The sequence below is a fragment of the Monodelphis domestica genome, chromosome 7, assembly GCF_027887165.1.
Source record: "Monodelphis domestica isolate mMonDom1 chromosome 7, mMonDom1.pri, whole genome shotgun sequence".
Taxonomy (NCBI): domain Eukaryota; kingdom Metazoa; phylum Chordata; class Mammalia; order Didelphimorphia; family Didelphidae; genus Monodelphis; species Monodelphis domestica.
This window is the reverse complement of record NC_077233.1, coordinates 121,000,318-121,014,619: the sequence shown is the minus strand read 5'-3', so window position 1 is coordinate 121,014,619 and position 14,302 is coordinate 121,000,318.

The window sequence follows — 14,302 nt, the reverse complement described above, 5'->3', positions numbered from 1 at the left end:
AATATTCCCATCATATCTACTTTAATTATTCCTATTCCCATAAGATGAAACTTGATGGAAATCCTTCAACACAATACCAAACTTCAAATCACTAATAATCTTATATTAATTATATATCATATTAATTATGTTACATAACTCATTCTTTCCTCCTTTGCCCTATTTTGGAAGAAGTTTTAGACCTCCATCTTACCAATCCCCACCCTTTTATTTTTGTTTTGATTTAATCTATTATTATGTCCTCTAGTAGATTACTCCTTTGGTCATTTCACTTTTCTTTCTTGTTCTCAACTTCTTATCTGCTAAACCTTTTATTAAAGCACACCCAATAACAATTTTTCTAAAATGTCCAAATGTTCAGTCATTTTTTTCCTAATTTTTCAAACTATCATTCTAAATGTGTCCTCCCTTTCACATCCAAATTCTTAGTAAATTTTCCTATACTGGTTACCTCCACATTCTCACTTTTCATATCTCAAACTGATATAATCTGGTTTCTATCTATACCACCTTACTGTAATTAGCCTTCCCAATGTCATGAAAGAAATTTAATGGTCCTTTTTCAATCTATACCTTTCCTGATCTCTCCTCTATGGGTTTTCATGACACTATTTTCTTTTAAATCTCTTTATATAGTGTCTGAAATATCCTTTTCATTATCTTCTACAAGATCATCATCTATTCCCCAACTCTTTCTGTAGGTATACCCCAAAGCTCTGTCTAGGCCCCCTTCCCTTTGTTCTCTACACTTCTCTATGACCAAAATCATTGCCTTACTGGATTCTATAGTATTTTCTTTACAGATGACCAATGAACCTAATTCTTATCCTTTTTCTAAACTCTCCTGAACTCATCTCCAACTGTTCACTTAACATATGTGTGTGTGTGTGTGTGTGTGTCTGTGTGTGTGTCTGAGTGAATGCCCTATAGACACTTCAAATTCTACCAGGATCTTATGTATTTCTTCTGTGTGCTATTTGATCTCTTATTTAAATTCTTTAGGCAACTCTCAAAATTAAAATTTTGGAGAAAGTGCTAACCTGAATGAGTGTATATAGTAGGATATTTCATTACTGAGTTTTCTACATATATATCACAAATCCAGTCTTTATCACTATCTTATATTTCCTGTGGTTATTTTGTACCACCTACAAGGAAGGAAAAATTCTTGAAGGCAGGGCCTTCCTATTTTTTATTAATATTACTAGTTTTCAGCATACCAGTTGAAACAAAGTGATTCCTTATTAAAATGTTTACTGATTAATATATAGAATTGTTATTTTTAAAACATTTTAAATTCTTTTTAATTTTATGTAATATCTCAAAAAATACAACTAATTAGTGAAGCCTACTTCTTTTTCTTTTGCTATTTCACAGATCTTAAGCAGGGTTATGCACTAAGGTTTCCCATTTTATTTTTCTCATTCTCATTATGTGAATGATAAGTTTGTATTACTATTATAATATCTATTTTGAGTCTTATGTGTCCACTAAACTGGATATAGAAAGTAGCATAGCTTAACATGTCTGTTTCCCTACATCAAGATTACTCCATGCAATGAATTAAATATTATTCAATCTACTATTGACAATTATATTGAAGGCTTCATCAAGATAACTTTATGGAGGGGTAGGAGGGAAAGTGAGTAATTTATATTGATATTAATTGTTATTATTTTAAATAGCATTTCAAATTCCAGTCAAAATGCAAAGTTATAGTTGTCTTTATTTCTTGTTTATATATATGTGGTTTATAATGTATAACATTATATAAACTAAATAGGTATATAGTTTAAAATAATGAAATAATTTGCATTCCTATAAAAAAAGGTCCTATGAATATTGTAGGTATGAAAACCCTTATCATACATATTTTTGGATATTCAGTATTAAATTTTTTAACCACAATTATTAGTTAATGAAAATTAGGGAGAACATTGGCTGTGTTCAAATCATTCATTTGAATAAACTTTCTAGATTTAAAAAAATTTAAAAAGATGCTTTTCTATGAATACTTCTAATCAGTACTTTAATGAATCTAAAAATTAAATGAAGACATGATAAAAATAAAGTGTTGTATCTAGAGTCAAAGAGCTTATATTTAAATTCTGACTATAACTTACTTCATGACCTTAGACAAGTAACTTCACCTCAATAGGCCTCACTCTGCTAACATGTAAAAAGAGATCCTGAACTAAAAGATCTTTTCAAATTCTATTCTAGCTCTAAACCTATAATTCAATGAGCCATAAACTATAAATAATTAGGTCCTGATTATTGTGAATAACGATTGTGAATAACAGTGAAGTAGGTTAATGCATTCAAACTTTTACTATCCAAAATAATAATTTTGTTAAATGTGGCAATTTGTTCCAGACTAATGAAAATATTTACTGTAAATTCAAATAATTCAATCACTTTGGGGTGTGTGTATGTGTGTAACTATACTATTTGGGGCTTACCTGTATTTGAATTCCTATTTAGATTCTTCTATAAAAGCCATAATGAAACTGTTTTGGGGGATATATGACTGGGACACAACACAAAGTCTTCATTCAATTTTTCACATTTTATTTGACCCATAATTAAATATGGGGCTCCCCTGAAGTATAATTCATATATATCATCCTTAACAATTTCAGAATTTATTAAAATCTATTAAGCCTTTCTAGATTTTATTCCCAAGGTTTTACTGACTCTCTCATATAAGGAAGAATAAAATTATCTTTTGAAAATTATTTAAATGCCAAGGTTTAAATAGTTTAGTATTTTTATTTTTATTGATATCAAGTACATTATTATAAGAATTTATTCCTACACTAAGATATGTCATGAGATTATATATTACAAAGGTAATAAAAGCTATCATTTAGAAATTCATGGACTTAATTTAATCCTTTAAAAATGCTATTTACAGATATAACAACTACATTTACCACAAAATAAGAAATAATAGCTTTGTGAGAGTTAATTAAATATTGCTTAAATTTTTTTTCAGATTAATCTAAAGCTAGATTTCCTACTTCTAATAGGAAGTACTCCAAAGTTTCTAGCTTTGCTAGATCAAACAGTAATTTAAAACCTTAGAAAGGTGTCTGAGATCATTCTATTAATTTTACTTTATAAGATGGATGATGTGATTTCAATGAGAATATATGGTGATTTGTACTGTACTCATTTTATGAGTTATGATTAGTGGAATCATAGCATACTGTAGCTTTTTAGAACTGAATAAAAAGAAGCCTCATCTGCCAAAAATCAAAGATTAGAAAATTAAAGTGGTTCTGTGAAGTCACGCCTCTGAAGGCCCCAGTTTTATATGAATTACAATTTAATTCAAATCAATTTAACAAATATTTATTTTAAATGACCAAAAAACTTTCAGGAATTAATTACCTGATCAAATATGGACACTAATCAGGCTTTATTGAATAAGTTGGATAGATGGGAAAGGACAGGATGGAGGTTGATAGAATTTTCTTCACTAAGGCAAAACATCTAATAAATTGTTAGTTATGGTTCTGAACATACTTCTAACAAAAAAAGAACTCAATGTTGAAGTAGATACTTTGAGGGAAATAACAAAATCATGATAGTAGAAAAGAAGAAACAGCATGACAATTTTGTCCCCAGTACATCCATATCCCTAGTACATTCATATCATTGATATCATTAATATGTACTGGGGACTAAGTTGTCATTTGAAATTAAAAGGAAAAGTGTCAAGAATGAAGTGAGGAAAGCTAATAGAAGATAAAAACAAAATTTGGACAATGTTTCATAAAAATAGATATCATTGGGGCAAATGCTTAGAATAAATTAATCATGGTGACAAACGGTATGACAAAAAATAATAAGTTCTTATTTCAACCTTATCCATTTGATCTTTCAAGCGTAAGTTTGGCATGGCAGAATTAAAGAATTTGTCCCACTGAACAATAAAGAAAGGGCTACTTTTGGAAGTATGAATGGAGATAAGAAATCTTTGCTTTGCAATGAAGATGAAGGAATAATAGACTTCTTTTCTGGGTACATGGTCATGTGGAACAAGGAGACAAGTCAGAATAATTATATCCCCAGCCCAATGCCTAGCGTATAGTAAGTTTTTGGTAAATTCTTATTTATTTATTGGTGGAGGTGATACGATCAATGAGTATTGCCTACAGTAAAACAAAAATCAGCACAGTGGGGAAAATCACAAATATTAAGCTGCATATATAAAATATGTGTATATATATGCAGTCTAATGTACATATATATATATATATATATTCACATATATGTATACATTGTTTTTAGGTCCCAATAACAAGGCTATCCAGTTTTAAAGAGTGCACTGTCTCACCTTCCTGAGTTTAAATCTGGCCTCACATATTTAGTATCTATGTGACTCTATGTGAGTAGCCACTTAGCCCTATTTTACTCAGTTTCCTCATCTGGAAACTGAACTAGAGAAGGAAATGGCAAACCACTCTAGTATCTTTGCCAAGAAAATTGCAGATAAGGTCACAAAGAGTCATAAAATTAATTGAAGAACAACAAATAAATCACCCAATTTTATGATGGTCTCCTATGCTAAATGTAAAAGTGAAGTATATGGGGGGTGGGGGGGGGAGGAAAAGAAAATGATCTATGTCTTTAACGAATAATGCTTGGAAATGATCAAATAAAATATATTTTAAAAAAAAGTGAAGTATATGTAAAATGAGGGGTAACTATAGCTTCATGGCAATTGTGTTCAAGGAATGAAAGTAACATTATTTTCTTCACTGTATCTCCTTCCAACTCTAAATCTATGAAAAATGAAGTCACTCCACCCACCTAGATTACAGTGTATTTTAGACCTAGGGAGTTGTCTGAGTCAAAGAGAGGCAAAGATGACTTGTCCAGGTTCACATAGTAAGTGGAAGAGGAAAAATTTAAAATGAAGTCAGATTCCATGCACAATTTTATCCACAAAGCCATGCTACCTAATTTGATCATTTAAAAAATGTATAACAAAATGCATTTTCCCCTTTTCTTTGAGGATTGATTCAATAAGAAAGGCACATTTCATCATGCAAATACTGCTTTGAAAATTGGAGCTGAAATAAGAATTAGCCAACCAAAAGATCCTTGCTGATTATTTAAACTTCTGAACTTACTGAGTAATCATAAATCTGAAAATAACAACAACAAAAATAGAAAATGCTACAACTAGCTAAATTTTGATAAACTGAGAAAAAAGAACACAATTCACCTTGCAAACACAAATACTGAATTAATTCCCTTATTACTTTTCAACAACTTTGCAGTTGTGGACTTGCAGATACAGAGGGTATGCATTTGTAATGCTGAAGGATTCCATAATGATTTTATTCTAAAGTGGGCTTAAATACTTGCCAAGTAGATGATGATATCAAAGATCTTTTAGAATTTTTCATACTTCTACTTTTTCCAGTACCAAGAAATGTGGGTCCCTTACAAACTAATGAACTATTGTAGGAAAAAAAATTTATTGACAATATGATAAATCTAAAAAGTACGCATAAACACTGAACCAATTATAAGTTGAAATCAGCCGTTAATCAGTTTGAGAATATTACTTGAATAAGTTTAAGCTATATACCAATATCTAATCACATACCTAAGTAATTTAATGCCTACATAATTATTTTGCTGCAGCTTCAGAAATTGTAAATGAACTGATCTTAAAAAAGGTGTAGTATGGCTTTAAATTTCCAATTCCTTTTTGTTATTTAATCCGACTTTTACCAATTTTAGAATTTCAATTTATGATGGGAAACCAAAGACCCCATAGATGATATGTGCTCATATATAATTCTAACATAATTGGAAATTAAGTAATTATAAAAGAAGACTATATAGGCAGAAACTGCAGTTCATGTTGATGAAAACAGTTTTTGTTCAAAGTTTTCATCACATATATTCATAAAGAAGAGAGGTCCTTAAATGGCAGACTTACAGGAGTGAGGGAATGAGATGTCAGAACTGAATTTTCTGTCTGCATTTGACATCAATTTTAAAGATCCAGGTATACAAATATTGCTGGGCAATAAAAAGTCATAGAGGAAAAAATAACTTGTGACTTTAAGAAAAAACAATACAGATAGACCCTTAAGCATAAGTATAGAATTACAAGTTTATTATCCCTAGCATTGGAATGATAGATTTCTGTGCATCTGCTACTCTGGATAGAAAGAGGACTGTTAATTGTTGATGTGTATTGGTAAAGTTGCATTTTCCCTTCTGAGAGTCAGGGATTCTATTATCTCCACTAATTGATTCCCTCAGAGACTCTAGAATCAGGGATCCTGGCAACAATGTTAAATCCAGTAGCAATTCTATTTCAGGCTTTTATAAGAGAGAGGGTATTGAGACTAGAGTATAAATGCATGGCAAGTGTGGATATACACCACTTGAGACAGAGGGGCAGCTTAAAAGCCTACTTTCATGACAAAGAAAAGCAAATAACTGAGCTTTTGAGTCAAGCAGCCTTTGAGAGGGAGCCATAAGTATCTCTTTATATCCATATTAGTCTCTGCCTTCCTGTGTTTCCCTATCAGCATGAGTAGCATTTCAGTGGAATGATGAGAGAATTGGACCCAAACTTTATATCTCCTCAAACCCTTAGCATAGTACTCTGTGCACAGCAGACACTTAATATTTATGGAATCTGACTTCACTGAATCCAGTTGTATGTTGCTTCTAGTAAATATATGTATGCTCCCTCATCTGTCAAGTTTGTCATGAGATTCAAATAGAATAAGGTATTTTTAGTGTTTTATCACACACAATTTGCTATATAAAAGTCAGGTAGAATTATTACTGAGATATACCTTGTCTTAGGGAAGAGAGATGTCATATTGAAGTCAAGAAAATCTGGATTCAAGGTTCAAGTCCTGCTTCTAACAGAAATTGGTGTGAGACAATAAAGTCACTTATACTCTAGTCAACTCTCTAATACTATTATAAGTTACACATGAATTGTTCCTAGAGATTTCCCAAATTTGTACTTTTCTTCTTGAAGAAGACTCACTGATTTACCACCACTCATCTTCTCTCCACTCGTCCAGTTCTAATGAAAAGTTAGACAGATTCTCAGCTGTTATTTCCTTTCTTTGTGACCATAAGCAAATGGGAGTTTTATAAGCTTGCTGCCTAGGTGATCTTTTAACTCTGCTGTACTGATAGGATCAGGAATAGGAAATGCCTAATAATGAAGAAGAAAAAAACAGTGGAGAGGGCATGATATTATGGGAAAACCACAGACTCCAGAGTTAAGGAGTTCAGGTTCAAATCTTACCTCTGATGCTTACTATATGATGTTGGGCAAATCATTTAAGCTTTCTGGGATTAGCAGTTTCCTCATCTTTTGTTCAGTCATTCAGTTGTGATGACCTCTTTGTAACCTCATAGAACATGCTGTCCATGGGGTTTTGTTGGTAAGGATAATGGAGTTGTTCACCATTTCTTTCTCAAGTAGATTAATTCAACAGAGGTTAAGTGACTTTCCCTCTGTAATAGAGCTCATATCTTAGTCTGGACATGAACTTAGGTCTTCTTGACTCCTGGCAAGCTAACAATTGAGCAACCTCACTGTCTCCTAGGAAAATAAAAGTTAAGTACTTGTCCAAGTTCAAAAAAGTAGGAATTGCAGGCCAGGAGATTTTAACTCAGATCTACCCTTCTATAGGACATTACTTTGTCCCCTGAGCTGTCTAGCAGCCTCCTTCCTCCTCTTTAATACTATCTTTCAACTTCAGTTCATCCTCAAAATAAGTTTTGGAGTGGAAGTCCTTCTGGTTCCTTAACCAGTTCCAGAAATATGATCCAGCAAACTCCAATGTTTATGCGAATAGAGAAGAATTAAAGATCCTAGATGTGTCCAAGAAGATATCCTGTATAAAAGTAATCATGACAAACAAATTCTAGTCCAATAAATATATGTAAGAGACTTGTATGATTCTAGATTCTGGGAGAGTTATAGAGTTCCAATTAAATGTGTTCCTTGCCCTCATTTAACTTAAATTTTCTACAGGCATGACATTAACACATACATGGAATATTACATGTTAAGTATATCAGTGAATTACAAAGCATAATATTAAGTGTAGTCTAAGGCAGAAATGATCAACCTGAAATTAGACAATTCAGCCCGACTATTGCTAAAAGATTGAAAGCTTAATATTCTCCTCTTTCAGCTGTACATGCCTGATTTTCTTGCATCTGTCATACTTACCAAAAAAAAGTGTTTGGTTACTGATCTTGGCTGCCTGGAATATTTCTTTTTGTTAGCATGGTAACTAAGAGAACCCAGGAGTGACACATACAGGGAGGAGAATGACTGAAGTGTATGAAGAGTAATTGCAACAACCTTCTAGCCTGAGGAGATTTTGTTTAATTGGGGTAGTTAAGGAGAAGAAAAGAACATTGCTTGTGTTTTGTCAGTAGTGGAGAGTTGAAGGAAGGGAAAGGGAAGAAGGATTGTCTGTGTCCTCCTCGCCTAGTACTCTATTTCATATAATTTAGATGTCCTGGGACAGGACAGACTTTGGATTAGAGGGTCATACCATCGCTAGGGAGACTCAGTGATGACAGCAATTCACATATTGATTAAATATCAGTACATGGCCTGAGCAAGAAACCCCTGCTATTCCTATATCACTGGGCACATATTTCTGAGACCAATATATTACACTTTTCACTTTTAATTCCAAGGAGTTTTTTAAAAGGAATGACCAATTTTGAAATGTTTTGTATTTTGATGAATAATAATATAACAAAGAGACTGGTTTAACTCCAAATAAATTAAAGGAGATAACAAAGAAATGCATGTGACTCAAAATACAGAAAATAAAAGCAGAAGAAAAAATAAACAAAACCATCAATATATATGCATGTTTATATACATATACACATACATACATACACATAGGCACATGTGGTCATTGTGGGACAGATGATAGTGAGGATAGATGAATTAGTAGGAGTAATAGTAGTTGCTAACATTTGTACAGAGCTTTAGGATTTGCAGTATCTGATTTGGACTTCACAACAACCCTGTGAGGTAGGTATTATTGTTACTGCCATTTTACATACAAGGAAACTAAGCCTTAGAGATCAAGGGGATTTTCTAGGATCACACAGTTTTTCAGTGTTTGAAGCAAGATCTTTCTTCCTCCAAGTCAAGCACTCTACACTGTATCACCTAATAGCCTTTAGTAAACAGAGAACTGGATTTGGATTCAGGAGATCTAGAATAAAAGTTTGCTGTCTTGTAGCTATTAGATCTTAGATGTCCTTTTTTGATCCTCAGCTCTCCAATATATTAATCAAATGAAAGGTTTGAATAACAACATAGAATATAAGTTCCTTGAGGGTAGATACATTTCCCCCCTGTCCTTGATTCCCAAAGGGCCTACCACATTTTAGGTATAAAATATATTATGGGAAGTCAGTTATAATGCTGAATCAGTCTGCATGATTCCATTTCAAAACCTTGTTTAAAACTCTCAGTAAAAGAGTAGTATACATGCTTACTAAGTCCATCTTCCTAAGATATTATAAAGAGGGAAGGAGTGAAGGAGTCCTAATCCCATCTTCTCATAAATTACACAAACCAATCAAGAGCTGAGACAACATAAACCCAATTTCCTTATTGGAAATATGAACTAATCAAGATTGTCTTTCTGTTATATGGCAATTGTTGGCTTTGTGAAAGGCAAAACATGAATTGAATCCTAGCTCACTCACCCAATGATTATCTGCTTTCCTATGTTGAATAAAATCCTTTAAAATTGCTTATTTTTTCTTTTTAAACAGGGTGAAGGTTTAAACAAGAATTTCTTTTAATATTATGACCTCTTCTCATATTTGATCAGGCATCAAATGCATTCTAGCCCTCTGGAACTGGAAACTAATAAAATAGTAGAGCAGTATGTGGACTAAATATCAATTAGAAATAAGTTGGAGGAATTAAATAAATAAACACAAGTGATCATTACTATTATCCCTGCATTACTCTTGCTTGTTTTGAGGTTCTGTAGAAAGCTTGGCTAATTCATTGCTAGAATAGATGTTCCTTATAACTCTTCAAATTGACTCAAGGTTTGTTGTCCATGTTGTTGTTAACTTTCTCATTATAAGCAGCTGGAGAGCAGAAAGAATAGAGTACTGATTTCATTGATGGATGCAGACCTTATCGGCCTTTCCCTAACATGGTCTGCAAAGTTGCAGCAATAAAACAAAATAGACAATAAACAGATGATATTTATTACATCAGTAAAGAAGGAACATATTCCTGGCATCTCTCTATTTCTCTCTTCCTTTTCCTTTTCCTGTTAGTGCTCATTGGAAGTTCTTCCAGTGACTCTGCTTTGAACCATTTACCCTCTACAGTTGTTCTAATTATATCCATCAAATGTGATGCATGTTTAATTGGATTTTAATAGGACTGTAACTCCTTGTTTAGCAGCAAGTTTAACAGGAGTGTAATTTATTGTTGATAAGGTACAGGGCCTCCAGTTCCTCCTACTAAATAAGTATTGGAACTACATTTGAAAGCCAATGTCTCAGGTGATGTTCCTGCTCTGAATACAGATAGCTATAAATCAAAACTGGTGATTATTTTGTCCATGTTCTGAATGAGTTGGGAACAGACATTAAAGTGTTTAATAGTCCCTGCCTATGAAAAATGTGCCTCCAAAAGGTGTGGCATATAATTCTCCCCACATTAATTAGATACAGGGCACGTAATTTTCATGATAATATTACAGCATCAGGTACATTTCCTGCTGGAGGGGAGTATAAGCCAATGACAAATGAATTCTGTGAAAGTATAAACAAACCAGCTGACCCAAAGATGCAGTATCCATCAAAAGAAATAACACTGACAGGGGGAAAAAAAAGGTGTTGTATTGTTAAATAGCAGTCTACAGGCACTCTCATCTATTTTAATATGGGATTTTCTCCCCCTCCCAGCATATTCCAGGGGTCTTAGATAATATGCCTTTAGAGGAGATAACAAAGGATGCTTAGAAATTTGAATTTAACAAAAAATTTTGTGGGACTCAAACCAAACCATCATTTCTGCTATCACATCTACCTCAAGTTGACTGGTTCACATTATGATCATGATGACAGAAAGATGAATAGTGATTAACTGTGAATCTTTCTGTTCTCTAGAGTATCCCCAGAATGTTTGAATAATAATTTCTAGTGTATGGGGAAAAATGGATACACAAAGAAAGCAAGAGATGAATGTGGTTCCAACAATACAGAGCCTCATGTCATTTACATGACTGTAACACAGGAAAAAGATCTGTATTTTGGAGTTATAACATCTGTTTCAAATACTGTCTCACCTACTTACTATGGTAAGATTTAGGTGGGCAAGTGGTTCCACTGAGGAGGAAAACTATTATTCTTTTTATTCTTTCTTTTTATCAACATCAGGATATTTAGAAGGTTAAGATAAAAAACACATTTTATAGAAACTCCCAAAATTGTTTGAGAATGTGCATTGAATATAATTTCCCCCATTATATATATGTGTATATATATATATACATATATAAGTATACACTTAAGTACAAAATTCTTTCCTAACATCTGCCTCATTGATTATCATTTTTCCAGCTCATGACTATGAAATCATAGAGGGAAAGGGTCAAGAAAATGAACTCCGACACATAAATAGAACTCCTTAAAGGAAAGATCCAGTAAATTTAAAAAAAAGGACCATTGTTTTAAAGGAAATAAACTGGCGTATTATATGATACCTTTCATGGCCTATTTTCTATGTGTAGAGCATATAAATATAATAATGCAATTTCTATCCTGTTTAAATACTTGATGAACAATAATAGCATTTACATAATAGCACTTCAAGGTCTATAAAAAATCACTTCAAAAACACTCATTTTTTTCCCTCTTGTTATAATGAAGGGCGATAGGTGCTATTATCCTGACATTTCCTCCTTTACAGTTTACTATGTATCAGAAGCTGGATTAGAATGAAGGTCTATTCTGACTCAAGTTTCATTGCTTTATCCACTGTGCCACCTAAGTGCCTAGAGGGCATCAGACTAAAAAAAATACTTATCATATACTGATGCTTAAGATTCCAGTAAAGGTAGAAGGCAGTTCAATGTGCCAAAGATAGTTTTAGTCTGTTTTGTTATCCTTGTATCAGATCTTGATATTGAAACCAACAAATGTGCTACAATCATTTGGCCTACTCTATCCAAAGTTGTTTGAGCCAGTCTTAGAAACTTGGGGATTAATTATTTATAAATGGAGATTTTGAGCCATTGGACTTCATATCCCAGAAGTCCCTTAGAATTTCACAAAATTCCCTTTTCCTGTGTCCCCCCATTTTTCGTGATTGTATTTAAGAGGCTGTAATTCCTCCCTCTTCCCCTTTTTGGACCTGTGACCAGACTGAATTCAGACAGTTCTTTTGCTCTAGTTATTATTAATAAAACTTTTAAACTATAATATGTAGTTATTAATTATTAATTTTGAAACACACAGTTAGAAGAGCTAGAAGAGCCAGCAACCAAGATGGGTGGAATGATTTGACCAAATATACAAGCATAGTTAAAAACAGAACTGAGATTTTAATCCATATCCTGTGAGAGTTCTTCTGATACTTTCTCCTGTTTCCTTATATCCCTTTCATTACTCTTTCCCTACTCACCTCCACGCAAAGCCTCAAATCTTCTGCAGCATAGAATTGAAATAATGTTCATAAGAGTTTTCATATTTTGTTATAATTATAAAGTATTTGTATAGAGCTTTAGGTTTTGCAAGATATTTTATCAATTTTATATATTTTATCCCATTAGATGCTTAAAATATCCTTATGAAGTTATGATATTTTTAGAGGTGAAGAAAATGTGGTAGAGATTAAGAAATTTGCCTACAGTCACACAACTCATAAGTATCTGAAATAGAATTCTAACCTCAGTCTCCACACTCAAAGTCCCAAACCCAACCCACTAGGTGATAACCTAGCTGTTTAAAACAAATATATATCATAGAGAGCATAAAAGGAAGAGAAGATTCATATTACTTTAGCAAGGTACTTAGGTCAGGAAGAATCTTGTATTTTGGTTGTAAGGAGAGGAAATGTGTGTGTGTGTGTGTGTGTGTGTGTGTGTGTGTGTGTGTGTGTGTATGTGTGTGAAATAGATAGGAAGTCAGTGAGGGAGCAAGTCCTTGGAATCAAGTTCTTAGAGAATTCAACATCTTGATGAAGGATTTTAATAAATTAGTGGAAATACAAAGGGGGGTGGGAAAGCAAAAGATATGGTCAGGGATATGTGGTAGTAAAGTTTGGTTAGAGAGCAGAGAACATATACAGAAATAATTTGAGATGGAGCAGAGGAAACGGAATTCAGATGTCACAAGTTTGTGAAAGTCTTTGAATAAAGAAAGGGAGTTCAAATTTTCCTTGGTAGGCAAAAGGGATTTTGAATACATACAGAAGTTTTTATTTTTGTTTTTTGGGTTTTTTAAAGGAAAGAGTGACATGACCAGATTATAATATAGATTATTTTGACAGTCATTTGCAGGAAGAATTAGGACTTGGAGACAAGACATGAGTAGATATCTTTATAAACTAAAATAATAATAGCAATATACATTGACACAAATTGTTACTTTCTTGAGAAATCAGAGTGAGAAATTATCTTAAAAGAAATTTCCGGAGACAGTGGATATATAATTACAGTTATCTTAGGGGGGGATTCATTTTTTGAAGCCTAATGATGTACAATTCCCAAATACACAAATATCACTTATGTGAAAAATGAGAAATCACCAGTTTTTTCATCAAAAATAGAAATCACAACCTTGCTAAGATTTCTCAGTAGAATTAGAATGTTATGGAGTAATTGCTATATCTATTGTCAGGTGTTCAGGAAGGAAGACATTTTTAGAAATATTGATAGAACATAATGAAACATAAGTACAGTATGGTCTTGACAGCAATTTTCAAAACTCAGTGCAACTGAATGATTTTATTTGAGCAAATTAACCCTGACTTCTTGTTATGCAGTTATGCTCACTATCTTCCAGTCCAAATGGTTGACTACCACTCCATAAATTGCATTGCATACTTTCTCCTCCTGGATATTCTCTCTTCTATAGCTCTTTGTGACAACACTCTCTTTTGGTTCGCCTTCTTGGTTGGTCATTCCTTTTTAGCCTTTTTTGTTGATTCTACAACCATCTTACATATCTCTTTTATTCTCTATTCATACAACCACCACTGTAGTGTGGGTCCTTATTATTT